The sequence below is a fragment of the Pteronotus mesoamericanus genome, unplaced genomic scaffold (genome assembly GCF_021234165.1).
Source record: "Pteronotus mesoamericanus isolate MK-2021 breed Mesoamerican mustached bat unplaced genomic scaffold, CSHL_Meso_final contig_68, whole genome shotgun sequence".
Classification (NCBI taxonomy): domain Eukaryota; kingdom Metazoa; phylum Chordata; class Mammalia; order Chiroptera; family Mormoopidae; genus Pteronotus; species Pteronotus mesoamericanus.
The window spans coordinates 29,932,448-29,949,881 of NW_026555234.1; the positions used below are offsets into that span (position 1 = coordinate 29,932,448).

The 17,434-nt window shown below is 41.6% G+C and overlaps 1 protein-coding gene and 1 pseudogene across 1 annotated transcript in view; both read right to left on the bottom strand.

The window, feature by feature from the left end:
- The window catches only part of TEC (tec protein tyrosine kinase), a 108,657-nt gene that overhangs the window by 53,645 nt on the left and 37,578 nt on the right, over positions 1-17,434 (bottom strand). The gene's annotated exons all lie outside the window — the stretch shown is intronic.
- LOC129077621 (zinc finger CCHC domain-containing protein 17-like) lies at positions 8,677-9,455 on the bottom strand (annotated as a pseudogene).

A 17,434-nucleotide genomic window follows, 5' to 3' on the forward strand; every position in this document is an offset into this window, starting at 1 on the left:
AAACCCTATTTCCCCCAGGAAACTGTCTCCTTATATAATAAATGGACTAGATCTGATTATTTCAAATTTATTTCTCTAATCCCAACTTCTCACTTATGCCGGATCCTGCATCTCTGACTACCTAGCAAGATATCTCTCCTTATGTCTTTCACTTACATCTCTTTAACATGATTCCAAATAAAGCTACCAAATCTGTCCTTAAACCTGGATCCGGATCAGTCATTCAGCAATCATTATGATTCACCTTAGGCCAACTACTGGGCCAAGTGACGCCTTCACTCGCCTCCTGAAGCTTATAGATGAGAGAGAGAGAGAGAGAGAGAGAGAGAGAGAGAGAGAAGGAGGGAGAGAAAGATTGAAAAAAATTGTTGTACTAATAATATATTAAATAGAGATATGTAGTACAAAGTTAAAGCGTAAGATGATATTATACAGGGAAAACAAATCTCACCTGGAAGATCAGAGGGGTTGTACTGAGGAAGTGATAGTTAAGCTGAAACCTGAAGAAGTTAAGCCAGCTAAGGGAAAAGAACCTGGATCTTAAGAGGACACAGCGAAAGCATAGGCTCTAAGGTGGAAAGGAGCCAGCTGCCTTCAAGGGACAGAAAGACTGGTAAGCAGGAAGGCTGGAAGTGAAGCAGAGAAGGAATTGCAAATTAGCGTAGACAGGTGGGCAGGCTCCTGGATCACAGGCCATGAGGACATTGAAATTTAAATTGGGGATAATGAGAAGCTCCTGAAGGCTTTTCAGCCACGGAGGGACGTGACCATATTTGTGTTTTTAAAAGATCTCTGTTCTCTGTGGCCATTGTGTACAACAGACTGAAGAGGACAAGAAAGGAAAGAGGAGCCTGTTACTACGTGCAGCCATCTCTAGCCGTCTACCCGTATATCAACTTCTCACCAGTAACAGAACCCTGACTTTTAGCTGGTAACATGGATACTCAGAATCAAGGACTATTTCTTAGCACCCTTTGCAGCTAAGCATGGCCATGGTCAATGCGATAGAGGCGGAAGTCTTGTGTAGAACATAAGGGAAGGCTGTTAAAAGGCACTGACTCAGGTGGAGGCAGTCCCTTCTGGCTTTTCCGACTTTCTTCCTTCATCCAGCCTGCAATTCAGACGAGATGACTGGAAATTCAGCAGCCATCTTGGGCCAAAAGAAAAAATATCAGCTAGAATGATGGAAGGGAAAGACAGGCTCCAAGACTCCTAGTGTGGAGCAACCGTACCATTTCAGTACAGTCTGCCTCCAGTATGTATTTTTCCACACTGAAAGAGAAAAAAAAAGACTATTTTGTTTAAGCCACTATTATTTAGTGGTTTCATGTGACAAATAGCCTAATTCAATCCCAGCTGACACAGAGGCTACCTACTCACGTCAGCAGTGGTGGCTTAGGTCGTGATGGTGGCAGAGATGTGGAAGAGTGGCAGCAGTGAGATATATTTAGAGTGTAGAATCAATGAAACCTGTTGAAAGCCCAGACATGAGAGAGAATGAAGGAGAGGGGTAAGTTTAGACTGACTCCCAGGTTTCTGGTACAATCACTGAGCTAGAAATGGTGGGGGACATCTTGAGTCTCTTTCAAAACATTTTGAATTTGAGTTGCTTGTGTCAAGTCTTAGACCTCAGAAGAGGTGTCAGGCTGGGAAATACAGACTGGAGAAGTCATCATCTGTACCTACATGTTAACCCAAAGCCACTGGAATGGGATGGTGTCTCCTAAGGTGAGTACAGAGTGAGAAAACTCAAGGAATACCAACAGAACCTTACGGAATACCAACTTCTGAAGGAGACAGGAGGAGCAACCAGAGAGGAAGCAGGAACGCCATGGAGTTCTCATGAGGAGGTAGGAGACAGTTATTAAGTGCATGAACAAGGCGGGACAGGTGCCATCAAAGAAGCAGGGAGATCACTTCTAGCTGGCCTTGTAAGAACAAGGAAGAGGGATCTAAGAGACACAGGGAAAGGAGAAAGGAACAGGGGAAGCAGAATGTACTGAGAGGGTGGCGTGGGGGGAGGAGGCTCTGAGACTAGAGAGAGACTGTGGATGGGCCTACACTCCAGGGGGGAGGGAGGAGAAATCACCCCTTCCTGCTGCCCGCCCCCGGCTCCCCAAGTCAGAGGCAGCTACAGATGGAGGGCCAAGCGGCCCCCGTCCTGGCTTGTTTTAAGGTGGACAGGCTTTCATTCACCCCACTGAACCTTCTCTCAAACGATTTTTAAATTTCCCATTCTTACTTAAATAAAGCGTTAAAGGGGCGTGGAGTGGAGGGTAAGGAGTTTTATTTACTCAAACCAGGATGAGCAGTCAAAAAGAAAGAATGGATCTTTAGATACTGAGGGTTAACAATAACAGCCATATTACTTTTCTTCAAGGCTTACTATACGGCAGATTTTGCTTTACATTTATTTGGCTCATGTTTTAGGTGCCTTATCTCAACTGATCACAACAACCCTATGAGGTAGAGACTATCATTATCCCATTTCACAGATGAAGAAACTGAGGCACAAAGCGGTCAAGTTCACTTGTCAGGTGTCATGTAAGCTAGTGAGCGACAGAGCCCAGGATTTGAACACTGGCCATCTGACATCAGAACCAATGCTGCTTGTTTTGGTAAGAAAATCTGCTTTTTTCTAACTCTAAAAATGAACATTTCTAGCCATTACATTCATGAGCGGGAAAATATTATAACTAAGCAAAGACATAGGCAGAGAAATAATTTCTACTTCACTTGAGAGCTTGGTAAGTTTTTTTCTTTTCTTTAACTGGTCGGTCTGGTAACAGAATAAAAGGAAGCCAGGTTTTAGTCAGCTCCTGGTTGCCTGGCCGGCTCTTTCCCGGAACTGTTCCCCTAAGGCAGAGCCCCCTGGCACGTGCCTGCGACAGGGGCAGACAATTCAGTCAGTTCTGCCCAAAGGAAGGCGTGGTCCCAACATGTGACCCAGACCCAGAGGAGGTCAGGTGGGGGAAACTTCCATTTTTAGTCAAAGTTCACTCATGTAAAAGTGAGTCTGAAACAGTGTGTCTGGGGCACTGAAACAAAAGAACCAATATTTCCACTGAAGACACAAATAGACCTCAGTGTTTCAAGTGGAGGCCTTTCAAGAGAGAAAAGTCACTGCGAATTCAGTCAGGGTAATGAAGCTCCACTGAGAGGTCTGACCTAAACAGTCATAATGAATCATGACTTGGAGGTCCCAGGGAGTTTACAAGCACTTTTCAAGCACAGAGGCTACACAGCACAGACACACACAGGCCAAGTGTCAGTGAGGATCCGCACAGCTCAACGAGCCATTATTAGAAACCCACCATGTATCAAGTCCCCCAGCAGGCGCTGGGGGGCAAGGGGGCTAGGATGATAAGCAGACATGGTCTCTGCCCCTTTTCAATTTTCATTCCTATTTTTGCACTTGGTGAGTGTGCAGAAAAGAGTTAAGACGGCAAGCCCGCTACGCTATTCTTAGAAAGGCCTGATTGCCTTTCTACAGTTGGCCCTTGGCTGGCATCTGGGACCCTGGACTTCAGGAAGGTTCCCACTATTCCCAGCACTGATAAGAACAGCTCATTTTGCCTAAACTATCTGTACAAACAATATGGTTTATGCGGAACATCTGCTTTTCCTTCTGGAGTCTGAAATTTGGGAACATGCTAGGCAGAGGGAGGCTATATAACCTACCAGTTTCCAATAAAAAACCTTGGGCAATGAGTCTCTGATGGCTTCCTGGGAGGCAATATTTCTCATGCATCATCACAACTCATTGCTGGAAGTTTTAAGCATGTCCTACGTGGCTCCACTAAAAAAAAGGATTCTTGCAAGCTTGTGCCTGGTTTCCTCCAGACTTTACGCCGCATGCCTTTTCCCGTTGCTGGTTTTGTCTTGTTCTGCTGTAATAAACAAAAGTCCTAAGTATAACAATATGCTAAGTCCTGTGAGTCCCCCTAGCAATTAATCAAACCAGGGTGGGCGGTATCTTGGAGATCCTCCCATCCCTCCAAAAGCTCATTACACTTGGTAAGCTGCAATGAGCTTTGGAATAAGAAAGACCTGATTTAAATCCCAGCTTTGACCCTTAACTAGTTGTGAATCACTGAGTTCATTAAATTCCCTGAGCCTTGGATTTTTCTGAAAATAAGATAGTAAAACTTGCCTCAGAAGATGAGTATGGGGAGGATTAAATATGTGGTAGACACTCGATAAATATATCCTTTCCTCTTTAGACTAACATGCGAACGCTCCCGTAGGGCTGGGTAGTATCCAGCGCGCACAGTACCATGCAGCCCTAAAGACGCTCACTTCACCATTCCTCCCTTCCACTGGGGTCAGCTCGTGCCAGCTCTTGAGAGTATATTGTGTGCACCACTTTCTGGCTCCACTTTCAATGTCCTGGCAGTGGCTGGAAATCAGCCACAGTGGATGTCCTTACATCATGGAAATTGACAAATGCTAAAAATCAGAGCTTTTCCCTCAACTCCCACTTACTAAATATTTATTACCAAACCACTGTCCCCTTCATTTAAAAAATCAAATAAATATGGCCCTGCCGGTGTGGGTCAGCTGGTTGGAGTGTTGTCCTGTACAGCAAAAGGTTGGAGGTTCGATTCCTAGTCAGGGCACACACAGGAGGCAGCTGATCAATGTTTCTCTCTCACATCGATGTTTCTTTCTTTCCCTCCTCTCTCTCTCTCTCTCTCTCTCTCTCTCTCTATCTCTTTTGCTCACTCTTGCACATGCTCTCCTTCCCACCCCTACCCCATCCCCCCAACCGTCAGCCAAAACAAGTCCTTGGGTAAGGATTAAAAAAAAGAAAATCAAATAAAGATGAAGTTTGTCCCAGACAGGTTTTACCATCCAACCAAAGACAGCAAGCATATGTGCGCTTTTTTAAAAAAAGAAATAAACTACATGAAAAGATCCTCAACGTTATTAGGCATTAAGGAAACTCAAATCAAAAACACAAGGAGATGACACTTCACACAAACGAGGACGGCTAGAATAAACAAGAGATAATAACAAGTGTCTTAAGGAGGATGTGGAGAAATTGGAACTCTCATACGCTCCTGGTGGGAACGTAAAATGTCACAGCCCCTTCGGGAAACAATCTAGCAGTTTCTCAAAACGTTAAACATGAACCAGCAAGAGAAATGAAAATACATGCCCACACAAAAGTTTGTACATGAATATTCATAGCAGTTCTATTCACAATAGCCAAAGGGTGGAAACAACCCAACTATCCATCAACAGATGAATTAAGAAACAAAATGTGGTACATACACATTCTGGAATACTGTTTAGTTATAAAAAGGAATGAGTACTGATAAATGTTATAACATGAATGAACCTTGAAAATATGCTAAGTGAAAGAAGCCTGACACAAAAGGTGACATATTGTAGCTTCCGTCTATGTGAAATATCCGTAATAGGCAAATCCATACAGACAGGAACCGATGAGTGTTGCCAGGGCCTGAGAGGACGGGGAATGAGAATTGACTGCTTAATGAGCGTGAGGTTTCTTTTGTTTGATTTTTTTTTTAATTAATTTATTTACTTTTTAAATACATTTGTCTCTGCCTTCCCCCCATGTTTGATTTTTTTAAAGTACCCATTGCTTTTCTTTCTTGGCCTTCCTTGCACCAGTCTTTAGGACTCTATGTCTATTCCTTAACACTGGCAGCTCAATTTCCTGCTGCTTTTTGTTTGACTTGAGGAATGACCAAAGCTTTATGTAGTTTTTCAGGTGTTAATTACATAATTTGATACCACCTGGATTTATTTGAGCGAGTATATTCTGACTTTTCAGATGATTTATAGATAATGGCAATCAAATCAGCATTAGTGATGACTACTTATTCTAAAGATGCAAAATGTCTTTACCACTATTTTCTAATTAGATTTTTACAACTGTGTGAAATAGATAAGGCATATGCTAGAAGTAGAAGTGCAGGATGTTTTGTGTAGAGTTTAGTAATTTCAAATCATGGAATAGAAACTATTAGCAAAAATAAACCTAATTAAACCTCTTTCTAAATGAAAATGAAACAAAATATTTCTAGTCATGTGCCAGTGTCCCTACTGAGGAAATGAAAGCTACAAGCTAACATGCTAAGGAAGCGTCATTTAAGGTTTTTGTGTATAATCTTTCTGAGTCTTAGTACTGAGAAAATTTTATTGCAATTTAGGAACCAATGGATTATCTCAGAATATATGGAAAATAACTTACTTTTACTTTCAAAAGATGTTTTAATAAATTTATTGTAAAATTTTGGAAACAATGAAGTCTAAGTTAGTGATTTCTTTTTGCCTCCATTACTTTATTTTTAATTTTTTAAAGTTATTTCATTTCTGTTCACCCATTTCTTCTACCCCTAAGCCCCACCTCTGGCAACCAATCTGTTTTCTCTATCTGTAAGCTTGTTTTCGTTTTAAAAATTACACATATAAGAGAGATCATACAATATTTGTCTTTCTCTGACTGATTTATTTCACTTAGCATAATGCCTTCAAGGTCTACCTATGTTGTCACAAATAGCAAGATTTCATTAATTGTTATGGCTGAATAATATCCATTATATATATCACATCTTCATTATCCATTCATCCATTAGTGGATACTTAGGTTGTTTCCATATCTTAGTTATTATAAACAATACTGCAATGAATAGCAGCACAAGGGGGGACCCAAAAGACCAGAATTTATTTATTAAAAAACTGTGTATTTCTTTTTGCATGTTTAAACTTCAATCACCTTGAAAGTACTCTCCATGTGATGCACTACACTTATCACGATGTTTTCTCCACTGCTCAAAACAGTTTTTGAACTGGTTGATTTTGATGCCTTTTAGTGCTTCTGCCGTTTTTTTTTTTTTGTTTCACCTCTTCCACAACAGCAAAATGTTTCCCTTTGAGGACTTTTTTCATCCCAGAAGACAAAGCAAAAAAAAGTCGCTCAGGGTGAGATCAGGTGAGGAGGGAGGGTGGGACACAGGGGCCGTGCCGTTTTTTGGTCAAAACCTGCTGAACACTCAGCGCAGTGTGAGGAGGCGTGCTCATCCATCACCCATCATGAAATGGGCAAATGTGTTGAAACAATCTGCAAAAAAATTTCACTGAAGCTGAATGCAGCCTCTCAATACAATGCCAGGTGATACACCAACACAGATGGGTTCCTAAAACACTCACCTAGCAGGGGAAGCCTGCCTGTACTGAACAAGGAGCCCACCCTCCAAAACACAATTCCAGGTTTTTTGGGGTTGCCTCTTATATATGCAATGGGGTTGCATACATCTTTTCAAGGTAGCAATAGCATTTTCTTTGAATAGATACCAGAAATGGAATTCCTGGATCATATGGTGGTTCTATATTTTTAATGTTTTTAATTGAATTTATTGGGGCGACACTGGTTCACAAAACCATACAGGTTTCGAGCGGACAACTCAATAAAATACCACGTGCACCCTGCACCGTGCACCCACCACCCCTAGCAAAGTCTCTTTTCATCTTCGTTTCCTCCCTTTGCCCACCTCGACCTACCCCCAGCCCCCTTGCCGCTGGCTATCACCACACCACTGTCTGTGTCTATGCCATATACATAGAGCTTCCGGCTAATCCCTTCATCTGTTTTTTCATCCAGTCCCCCAACCCTCCTCCACTCTGACAGCTGACAGTCTGTTCCATGCTTCTGTTTCTATTTTGTTTGTCAGTTTATTTTGTTCATTAGATTCCACAATAAGTGAGATCCTACAGTATTTGTCTTTCTCTGACTGGCTTATTTCACATAGCATAATAATCTTCAGGTCCACCCATGCTGTCGCAAAAGGTAAATTTTCCTTCTTTTTGATGGCTGCATAGTATTTCACTGAGTAAATGTATCACAGCTCTTCTTTGTTTGTTTGTTTAAGCTCAAAACCAAACACACTTCCATTTAGTGCCAGGAATTTAAGCAGAAACCTGAAGTGGAACCAATTGACTCATACACTAAACACATAGTAAAGCAATGGTCTTGGTTGGCTTGAGCCGTCTGGTTTGGTGGTCTGGCAGAAAGTCACGCACAAGCTCGGTCACTGTGAAGAATGGTTTTCTGGCTGCGGCCACTGGTTGTCACTTCTAGCACAGTAAAATCATGTTAGGAGAAATGGAAAAAGTGAGCACCATTTCTCACCATGTTCCCTCTCAGACTGCCGGTCTCCTTGCACCGGCCCCGTGCTGGGTGCGGCAGAGTTCACCCACCAATCAGCCCAGGGCAAACCAGCAAGGAGGGGCCGTTCACTCTGTTCTCCAGCTACAGCCAGACTCCCCTGCACAGCAGTAACTGAGGCTCTAGCCTGGACTCCTGCTCAGGAATCGAGCTCTAGCAGTGGCAGCTGGAGAGGGTAATAGGACCTCCTGCTGAATAAAAGAAGTTGAGTGAATGGGGGGGGGGGGGGCGGGTGAGCTGCAGGGGTCACTTGCAATGGACCAGGAGTGACAAGGAACCAACAACTCATTCAGGCAGATGCTTCTGGCATATAACTCCCAAACCTGCCTGCTGCTTGAGGGGAAGCCATCTCCCATGGGAGCGAAGTCATTGGGCAGGAGGTCCCATTCTCACAATTGGGTCTTTTAGGAGCCAGGGCTGCAAGGCACAAGGCTCCTGGTTCCTTCTTCTCTCAACCACCCCCTCTCCTCTTTGCACTCTCACTCCCTGTGCTGCTTCTTGTGTTTCTTCTTTTTCTTCTTCGTTGCTGCCATGCTGTCTGTTGATGTGTGCCTTGTCCTCTCGCCTGTATCTCTCTCAGAGTCAGAGCTGTCAGACTCAGATGACTTCCTGTCTCTACGTTTCTTTTTCTTCTTTTCTTTCTTTCTTTTTCTAGAATCCTTCATGGGGTCAGGCTTCTCAAACTCTGCTGACTTTGCCTCTTCCTTCTCCTCAGCTTCATCAGGTATCAGAGAGCATTTGGTCCCACCAGCTGCATGAAACAATCCCTTGCAAAATGGCCTTTCCAGCCACACTTCCTGCAGGCAGCTTTCGGGACAGCCTCGAGGGCGATTCTGCCCAGTGTCATACTGGAAGGACTGCCTCCGTCTCTCTTCTTGCTCAATGATAATGTTGCTGGGGTCAAGGTCTTTCCCAATCCTTTGGTTGACAGCTTTCATGGAAAGGGATACTTTTGTCCTATCATTTTTCATCTCTCGGCCAACAAGCTTCACCCACACTTTTCTCCAACATCTACTATCTCAGGGGGCTTATCCACACAACAGGATGACAGGTGAGTTCCAGGGACCAGACCTTGCTCCCAAGAGTCTGGGATTTTGATAAAGGTTCCACAGTCTGGCACCACAGCAACCTCTCCTTGGAAAAGAGTGTAGAGAGCAGGCAAGTTCTCCACGGTCCCAGGTCTTCCTGAATTCATCCTTAATGTTCTATGGCTCCTCCATATCTCTTCTGCTAAAGCTAATTCAAGTGTCTGGGTGTCAGGTCCAGGTCTCCCCACCACAGCACCGTGCGAAACACCAACACCCAGTCAGTGCGCTTCCACCCACGAGACAGCCCCCACAGCGTGTTTTACCCACTCATCTGCTTATGGGTGCTTGGGCTGTTTCCAGATCTTGGCTATTGTAAATAATGCTGCAATGAACATAGGGGTGCCTATATTCTTTCAAATTAGTGTTTCGGGTGTTTTCAGAAATATTCCCAGGAGTGGGATCACTCGGTCAAAAGGTAGTGCCATTTTTTAATTTTTTGAGGAAACTCCATGAGGTGCTTCACAGTGGCTGCACCAGCCTGCTTTCCCACCAACCATCCAGGAGGGTTCCCCTTCCTCCACATCCTCACCGCAGCACTTGTTGTTTGTTGACTTATTCATGAGAGCCATTCTGGCAGGTGTGAGGTGATGCAAATGTTCATACGTCTGAAATTGTCCCAGAAGCTCCTTACACTATCCTAATTTTTTTAATTCTCTTTCCTTTTGCTGTTCTGATTGAGTATTTTCTAAGCAGTCTTTCTTAATTCCAAATCGCTGATTTGATTCTCAGCTTCATCTACTCTACTGATTGCCTATAAATTATTCATTTCAGTTAGTGTTGCCTTCATTTCTGACTGGTCCTTTGTCATGCTGTTGAGGTTCTCACTGAGTTCATTGAGCATCCTTATAACCAGTGTTTTGAACTCTGCATCTAACAGATTACTTGTCTCCATTTTGTTTATTTTTCTGGAGTTTTGTTCTATTCCTTCATTTGGGTCATATTCCTTTGTCTCCTCGTTTTGTCAGCCTCCCTGTGTGTGTTTCTCTGTATTAGGTAGAGCTGCTATCTCTCCCAGGCTTGGTAGAGTGGCCTAATGTAGCAGGTGTTTTATAGGGTCCAGTGGCACAGCCTCCCTGATCACCCAAGCTGGGCACTCAGGGTGTGAAACCACTGTGCAGGCTGTATACACTCTCCTCTTGTAGTTAAGCCTCGATTGCTGTTGGCACATCAACGGGAGGGATTTACCCCCAGGCCAATAAGTTGCAAGGACTGGCTGCAACCACCAAACATCGACCTCCGACCACTGTGGAGAATCAGCTGTGTAAGGGCCCACCCACAGAGCAGGACTTGCTCTGTGGGACTCTGGCGCCCACGGAGTCTGCTGTTTGAGTGTTTTGCTTGTGGAGGTGGTAGGCTGGTGGTGCTTCCATGTGGTCTGAAGCTGTCCAGAAGTTATGGGGACTTCTATTCCTGGCACTGGAACCCTCAGCTGAGGGAGGGCCTAGTGTGGAGTCCCAAGGGGCCTGGTGTGGGGATGGGACCCCTCACTCCTTAGGAGTGACCTCTGCTGCTGAGATATGGCTCCCAATTTTTACCTACCACACATGGGTGTGGGACCAGCCCATTCCTCAGCTCCGCCCCTCTACCAGTTTCAGTGTGACTTCTTTAATTTCCCAATTGCAGGACTTCCATTCAGCTAGATTTTGGGTGGTTCTGAATGACAGTAGTTCTGTAGTTTAGTTGTAATTTTGATGTGGTTGTGGGAGGAGGCAATCGCCATGTTTACCTGCCATCATCTTGACCAGAAATTACCACTGAGCTCTTAGAAGGAAGATTTTTAAGAACATAAGCCAATTATAAATGTGCTTTTTTTTTTTAAACTATTTTACAGTGGAGATACCTGGGGATATTTCACTGGCAAAATCTGTAGATATTGTTACAATTAGAATAAATTAAGTCTTATATGTGCTCTGTAGAGGTAGATCCAGGGTTTGAATGATCTGAAGCTTATGTACTTTGGGAAGAAGGCTCTCTTTTTTTAAGTGCAAAATTATGAAACAAAATTGCTAGGGCCCTTTCAGAGGCCTTAGAAAGGGCTGTGAAATTGAAAAGCTCTCATCCTTAATGTTTCCCTAATGTGATTCAAGGAGATCCACCTTCGATGTTATAAACATGTACAACTGGAGTAACACCACATTTATTAAATCGCCACCCTCTCGTGTACCCCACGGATCCACACCTAGAGGAAAACATCCATATCAGATGGCCCCCAACAAGACTTCCACCGAGACAGGCTCGGTGATGCTAAGAACGCTCAATTGCCCTACCCCAAGATATGCATTTCTGCCAGGTACAAAATACAACATAACAAGCAACAGAGACCACTTTCAAGGGTGAGCCACCTTGGGATTAGTGACTTCCTAGGCGAATGAAACAGTTATGCTTATTGCGATCACTTCTAAATCTGAGAAAAGCCAGCCACGAGAGCAGAAACTCTGAAATGCCTTATACAGAAAAGGTAAAAGTGGGCAACAGTGCAACCTACCTAGAATAACAGCCGCTGATCCTTACAAGGGCACTTACTATATGCCAGCAACTGTCCTGACCACCTCAGGTCCATTTACATCTCACAAAAACCTATGAGGAAAGTAATATTATTTGTCCCAGTTTAAAGATGAGGAAAATGAGGCACAGAGAGATTAAGTAACTTGTCCCAGGTCACAGCTAGTCATGAACAAATTTAGGGTTTAATCCAGAATACAGAGTCTACTCTCTAACTCACAGAAATTCTATTAACTCAGAGGCAGATTTGAGACCACAACTGAAGTTCCCTATGAGGAAGAAGGAACAGAAAGCTGATAAGCTACTTCTAGGACCTCAGGATAGACATTATCTCGGACAGTGGATGTTGGTGGTGTTTCCCACAGGTCTTTTAGTTATAACACCTACCATTAGAAAGTGATGGAGTATGATCTCTGAAAAATAAAGAAATGACCTGGTTTTTTAAAAAAATTCCAAATTACATATTTGATCTTTAGTATCAAACTTGTCTTTCTCCAAGAAAATTCAAATCTCTACCTTTTATTTTGATATTGTACTATATCAATCCTAGCCAGGGCTGAGGTAATCCAAAATCAGCTTAGTTACTATTTTAAAAAGTGTTCAACTAACTTGCTAATATACTGAGGTAGATTTACAGGGGTCTTTTTCAACTGTGACCTTGTTCTCTACTGCTCGGATAGACTATGAATGTAATAAAGTCTTCTTTGAGTTACTTGTGAGTTTTCTCCGTAACAAGTCATTTAAAGTATTTATGAAATGAATTTTTGTTCATATTACTTAACCAAATCCACTTTGAAGTTCTTAAGAATTTCAAACTTAATTATAACCCATTGCAATTTCTTTCAGATAAGCGTTCAGAGAAAAAATTGCCTTCTGTGGGTCTATTTTCTGCACAACTCTCATTTACTGAAATGCACAGGGCTCCCACCCCCTCATGAGGGTCCAGCGAGAAGAAAACAAGCGCAAGTCAAAAACTGTAAAGGGATACTCTTTTAAAGCCAGAGAGGGGGAGGAGGAAGGAAATGTGTATCAAGGTGGTCAGTGAAGGTTACTGTTTAAGGAAGTCCCCTTTGTGGGAAGTAGCACAGTGTGGTTTAACAGCACACTAGCCAGAAAGATAAGAGGTTTAGTTTCACCTACTCAAATGGCATGTATGTCACTTCAGAGAAGAAGCCTCGGTTGTCCCTCAGTTTCTTCGCTTGTAAAATACATGGTGGACAAACTTGTTGGTTGCCTACTTTATAGAGATGCTGAGAACAGAGCATGGCAAGTATGTACGCAAAACCCCTGTACGCAATACTTTTTGTGAAATGTATGCTACGGAAAACTCAAGAAACAAAAAGAAACCTTGAAATCCTGTAGGTGTAACCGCCCTGTTACACCTAGAAACCAAAGGGCTGGTCCAAAGTGACCCAGAAGTGCACATGTGAGTGCACACAGCAGTGGCATGTAAGGACAGGAACTCGAGGCCTCAGGAGGACCCCTCACAATAGAGAAGATGCAGCATAAGAGAGTCTGCAATTATGAACTCATAAAATATTGCTCAGTCAGACTGTACACTTAACAAAGCCAGAATCACCCATCTTTCAATTGTTCCATCCTGCCATATTGTACGTACTCACTAAATCTCTGTGGTACAAATGACGAATAAGCTAAAACATATGAGCCGAATCCTACATTACAAATAAAAGTGTTTAGACTCTCTTCCATCAGGAAATATAAATAGAGATAAGGATACAGATATACATATAGATACAGATACATACATATATAATCTCACTAGCAAGGACTTAACACCTATCCATGTTACTTTTTCAGTGGCAAAAAAAAATTTAAAGAAGAGCTCTCCCTATGTGATAACTTAGAATAAAGATAGAATGGAAAAAAGTTTTCTTATACAACCAGGATGATGGGGAGAGAAATTCCTTTCTCACAATCCACTAAAAAATCACTAGAGATTTTGATTAAGTCTCTTACATAATTTTATTTAACAAATAACTTATATTGCATATATTTTGTGCAATTTCTCATTTCAGGGGTTAACCAATATGGAATCATGTAAATATTACAGACGGTTCTCAAAGATTAAAAATAAAAGAAGGTAAATGAAGAGCCTTCCTAAAAAAAAGAGAAAAAAGAAAGACAACAACCATGTTTTTAATTCTCTGCAATAGTTACCATCAAACTTAAATATTTACCTCAGAGGCACAGTATATTCACAAAGGCTAATAACAACAGGCGTTCTCCTAAAAGTCACAGAATAGGTTGCTGAATAACGCCGGTGCTTCTGAGCTCCCTTCTGCGGATACTTCTCCATATGTACCTCACCAGCCTCAACCAGTGGCTAAGAGAGTGTCTTACACAGTTTTAGAAACAACTCAAAAGGGAGTTTCACTTTCTCAAATTGCAATGTAATTTCTTCTGACAGTTCATACCTTGAATTGTTTATAATAATATCCACATTTTAGTTTGGAAGAGAGATTAATACAATAAATACCAAATAAAAACATAGTTGTATTTCTAAGCTTAAGTAATGCATCTCCTCAAAAAATAAAATAAAATGGAACGAAATTGCATGGAATATCACTAACTATCACAAGGTCTCTTTTTGCTTCCTCAAATACTAACTGATCATCACCAATTAAAACTTTTAGAGAGTTTAATAAGTGCAAGGTCTAATATGATATGTTTAAATTATGAGGCAGCAACCTCGGCCCTTGCAATCATTATGTAGTCTGTGAGGTTAAAAAACAAAAAGGCAGTAATAACAGCACATATAAATTTAATAGTAATTCACAAAGGCCAAGGCATTTACAGCCAGAGAGATAGAAAAGGTCTCCCACTTAAGAAGACTTGAGATGGGACATGGGTAAATAGAGAAGAACTGTTAGTCACAGCAACAGCAAGTTTTCAAAGGCAGGAAAGTGACAAGTACTTTTAAGCAAAGGGATCTGAACAGTCACTAGATGGTGTCCATTCTGTGAACAACCATATTACGTAAGGTGGCTAAGTGCCGGCACCTTCTTGGGCAACCCAAACACATCCTTTCCAGGATGAAGGCAGTGCGATCAGAGGTGGACACAGAAACATTCGGACCTGAGTTTTGGTCCATGCTTAGCAACCAACCAGCTCACTGGGTGCCCTGGAGCAACTAATCTCCTTATGCTCATTTTCCAGGAGGGGAACACTGTTTAAAGTTCCTTCAAGCTTTATAATTATGATTCTTTTTTTATTATTAACAAAATCAATTATCCCTCGTATAGGTAATTATCAGTTACACAAATCTATGTAGGTCCAGAACACGAACAGTTCCACAAACACGCCAAGCTCCCTTTCACCCCAGGCCCTCTGTATGGAAAGGGCTTTTTCTGCCCAACGTTGCTCATACGCCAACCCTTCGCTAAGTGGAGGTCTTCCCCAACCCTTTCCCAACCTCCACCCCCCCCCCAAATCTATAGTCTATATTTTTACTACCAAAGCTTCCTCCACTCATATAATTTGGTCTCTTTTTTAACTGTCCCTCAAGAAAAAACTATCCTACCTATCTTCATCAACAAACACTGAGCAGAAAATAATTACAGAAGTAGCGTCAAAGATTTCTAAGAATCCCCAGGCTAGTAGCTCATGATGCAATAGAGAGAAATAAAACACAGGTTACAAAAATCATTACGTCAAATATAGTTCTATTTAAAAGACTTGCAACAAGTTATAAACACTTCTAATTAAGACAAGTTTGTTTCCAGATAGGCAGGTGGGAAAAGAGAAGTAGGGTGAAACACTATTTTTATTTCAATTATAATGCCATTTCCCAAACATTCTGGAAACGTTCTTTTCATAATTGCCTTGAGTGCCTACAGCAGTGTCTTTTGAATATATTCAGTGGAAAAACTGCTAAATAAAACCGTGATGGAAATTTGACTTTTTGATACACTAAAAATTGCTAAGAGCTAAATCTTATGAATAAAATAAAGAAGGTAATAGCATTTCTGAACAAAAACACTGTTTTTCTTACAGTCTTTCTCTCATCAAAATACAAATAATCAGTGAATAAACCACAACTATCTTGGCCAGATTCCAGATCATTTTTCAAACTATAGACTCTTTTTATGATTTCTACTTTTAAGTAGAGCATGAGGACCAAGCCTTTGATTAAGCTCCTTCTTCATTTACTAGTAATTACTGATACTATACTGTTCTTAAAGTATTTCATGTGCCCAACAACTGCTTTACACAGAAAAATAAAAAGTTAAGACTGAGGCAAGACTAGAGATCAGGCAAGAGGAATAACTGATTTTTACTCATTGCGCTAGACCAGGCCAAAATACTGTCTTTGGTGGGGAATCACGGCCATCCGAATGATGGCCATGAGAACGAGAGGAGGAGAACACACAATAATAATTTTTAAACCTGATTTCATGTTTGTGGACTCTCACAGACAATCACTCAGTATTCCTGACATAGTTGGCATTTTATAGTATGTAACAAAAGACAGCATTTCTTCCTTATATTTCTCTTTCTCTCATCATTGATTAGTAACATCTTTATGACTTGACCAACTAAATGCAATGCATGATCAGGGATGAGATTCTGAATTTGGCAAGAGGAGGAGGCTGAGAAGTAGCTATGAAGATGCCAGCAGAAAGATGAATGGAATTTGAAGACTATAGATTCAATAATAATGATCAGCGTTACAAGTCTTGATTCTGATCATTGTCCTGTGGTTATAAAAGAGAATGATCTTGGTCTTAGACAATACAAAATGATGTATTTAGTGATAAAAGGGGCAATGTCTACAACTTACCCTCAAATTGTTCAGAAAATGACATGCATATAAAGGGAAAGACAGATACAAAGAGAATGATAGAGCAAATGGGACAATACCATAGGCAAATTGCCTCAATTATTGCCTAAATCCAAGTCAAGGTTATTTGAAAGTTCCTTGTACTATTCTTACAACTTTTTGAAGTTCGAAACTACAGCAAAATACAAAGTTATAAAAACATTTTTTTAGGGGTGTGGATAGAATGAATGGTATTTCTGCTTCCCCAGGGTGAGGAGGTGGTGGAAACAGAAAATGCTATTAAATGAAAATGGATAATTTGGCAAATTAAGAGAATAAATCAGACCCTAGGACTTCAGAACTGCATCTTAGCCCTTTTAAATGATTAATAATGAGGAAGTTCATATCCAGGACAGTATATTAAGAAGGCAGATATGAATCAGAACAAGAGACATAAGAAAGGAAATTGAGACACCAGAGAGGAACTCAATACTACCTTATTTCAGAAACCAGAAAACTCAACGGCCTATGGGATAATGTAGTTGAGAATTTTCACAGCCAACATAATTCCCTTGTACAATAACAGCTGTACTGTATCCACTGAGTATTTAGAATGGTCTCACTATTTACAGGACAGTGAACTATCTGGTAATGTATAAGGTCCGATGCAAATGCTTCCAACTGCCCTGGAGCAAATAAAAGAAATTTTTTCCACCCCGCACCCACTCTCCAGAACCATAGGAAGTGCTGAAAGATACCAATCTTCAGGTAGGGATTAGCTGTAAACCTCTGCTTCTCACTGGGAGGTCCCCCTAGTATAAGGATACAACTAAGAGAGAAACATCAGATCGTCTCAGAACCTTGTCA